Genomic DNA, 2,500 nt, shown 5'->3' on the forward strand with positions numbered 1-2,500 from the left:
TTGATACACGTACGGCTAAAAAAAAAAACACCAAAAATTCTACTTCTGCATCTGTTCGTGTGCCGCAAAGGGATTGCTGCAAACAATGCATTTTATATTAAAACAAAAGTGTTCAATGTCGTTAAAAATGTTAGGTCTGCTCTTTTAGATAAAACTTTATATTTCTATAACCGTACATCGAAATAAAATACAGTAACAATGTCAAAGATTTTATTATACAGGTTTCGATATGTTTTATATCGTATAAAATTAGTTTCATATTGTCGAGCTTAATATTTAAACGTATTTATTATACATTAAAAAGTATATATATATATATATATATATATATATATATATATATATATATATATATATATATATATACTTTTTAATGTACACGTTTTCATTTTTTAATTTACGATTGTATTCCAGCGTAACCCACACCGACCGCAGAAGAACGAGTTGTATCCTAAACTATGCGGAATGTGCGAAATAACGTTAAAAAAAAAAAAAAAAAAAAAAAAAAAAAAAATATATATATATATATAAGTATAAAAAAAAAAAAAAAAAAAAAAAAAAAAAATATATATATATATATATATATATATATGTATAAAAAAAAAAAAAAAAAAAAAAAAAAAATATATATATATATATATATATATATATATATAAAAAAAAAAAAAATTATATATATATATATGTATATATATTTTTTTTTTTATATATACATATATATATTTATTAATATATAAATTTTATATTTATTAATACTAACAATAATAATATAATAACGTTTTAATTATTACAAAAGTTATTATTTCGAATCGAAAATTATCCGGTCGCAAGTCGAGAGAAGTCCGAGTCGAATCGCGCTCAGAGCGGCCCGTTCCGCCGAATCCCGGCCGCGACCGCGTCGACTTCGGCTTGTTAGGCTAGAGCGAGCGGCTCGGCGACTTTGCACCGCGCCGCCTATACGTGGAGTGCGCGCGAGGCGAGAGCGCGCGGCCGTGTTCGGTCGCGTTTGCTCTCGGCGTTCTCGTCGGCTCCTCGGGTCGAGTCGCTCGCTCTTTCGCTCGCTCGCAACCGTTTGGCGGACGCACCGTATTATTATTGATAATAATGCGCGTGTACGTCGCTTACGGCTCTGCTTCGAGCGTCTACGAGAGACGGCTCTTCGAAATCTCGGCATGCGCGAACCGCGGTCGGCGTCAGTCGGCGTCTGCGGTGCGCTCGCGCCTTCCGGGTACCCTTCCGGGTGTGTGGAGGATACTATATGCGATCACGCGCGTGTTTATACGAATCGAGTGATAAGCGGAGAGCGCATCGCGCTCTCCGGCTCTCCAGAGCTCCGCGGCGAGCCGCGTTGTACGGGGCCGTCGGTCGTTCGCGACCGGCGAGCTCGCTGCGCTATTACGGCCCTCCGCTCTAGCGCGGAGAGGCCGCGCACTGTGCGCGTAGACGGGTGAAGATAATATAATAATAATAATATATATAAAAATATATATATATATATATATAACAAAAAACGATACATATAAATAAAATGTTGTACGTCTTAAAAAAGACGAGACGAGAACGATAGGTAGAGATAGAGGAGGAGGAGGAGAATAATAAATACATGACACGTAAGGAGTGCGTAAGCGGACGCTCTCTACAGAGACGCAAGCTCGCAGCTCCCTGGTTGATCCTGCCAGTAATCATATGCTTGTCTCAAAGACTAAGCCATGCAAGTCTCAGTATAAGCCGTATTAAGGTGAAACCGCGAATGGCTCAATATATCAGTTTTGGTTCCTTAGATCGTACACAGTTACTTGGATAACTGTGGCAATTCTAGAGCTAATACATGCAAACGAAGTTCCGACCGGCGACGGAAGGAATGCTTTTATTAGATCAAAAACCAATCGGCGGAGCGCGCGTTTCGGCGCGCGCCCGTCGCACTCGGAGATGACTCTAGATAACTTTGAGCAGATCGCACGGTCTAGCACCGGCGACGCGTCTTTCAAATGTCTGCCTTATCAACTGTCGATGGTAGTTTATGCGACTACCATGGTTGTCACGGGTAACGGGGAATCAGGGTTCGATTCCGGAGAGGGAGCCTGAGAAACGGCTACCACATCCACGGAAGGCAGCAGGCGCGCAAATTACCCACTCCCGGCACGGGGAGGTAGTGACGAAAAATAACGATACGGGACTCTTACGAGGCCTCGTGATCGGAATGATTACACTTTAAATCCTTTAACGAGGATCCATTGGAGGGCAAGTCTGGTGCCAGCAGCCGCGGTAATTCCAGCTCCAATAGCATATACTAAAGTTGTTGCGGTTAAAAAGCTCGTAGTTGAAATTGTGTCCTGCGGCGTCGGTCTACCGGTTGCGGTACGACAGGCGCGTCTGCGGGGCTTCTCGCCGGTGCGTGTTCACCGCCGGTCGCGTCCGCGCCGCGCGTTCGCGTGCGCGTCGTCGTCTTCGCGACTTCGGCGCGCGCCGCGGGCTCGCGGTCGGCGCGCGAGGCGGGCCC

At 43.2% G+C, this 2,500-nt stretch overlaps 1 non-coding gene across 1 annotated transcript in view; it reads left to right on the forward strand.

The window, feature by feature from the left end:
• The first annotated feature begins 1,659 nt into the window (after window positions 1–1,659).
• The window catches only part of LOC148225747 (small subunit ribosomal RNA), a 2,016-nt gene continuing 1,175 nt past the window's right edge, over window positions 1,660–2,500 (forward strand). The window contains exon 1 of the ribosomal RNA XR_015812512.1: window positions 1,660–2,500. This exon is cut by the window's right edge and continues 1,175 nt beyond it. This is a non-coding gene — a ribosomal RNA (small subunit ribosomal RNA).

The sequence above is a fragment of the Plectrocnemia conspersa genome, unplaced genomic scaffold (genome assembly GCF_051122295.1).
Source record: "Plectrocnemia conspersa isolate PC_06_02 unplaced genomic scaffold, ASM5112229v1 ptg000038l, whole genome shotgun sequence".
In the NCBI taxonomy this organism is placed as follows: domain Eukaryota; kingdom Metazoa; phylum Arthropoda; class Insecta; order Trichoptera; family Polycentropodidae; genus Plectrocnemia; species Plectrocnemia conspersa.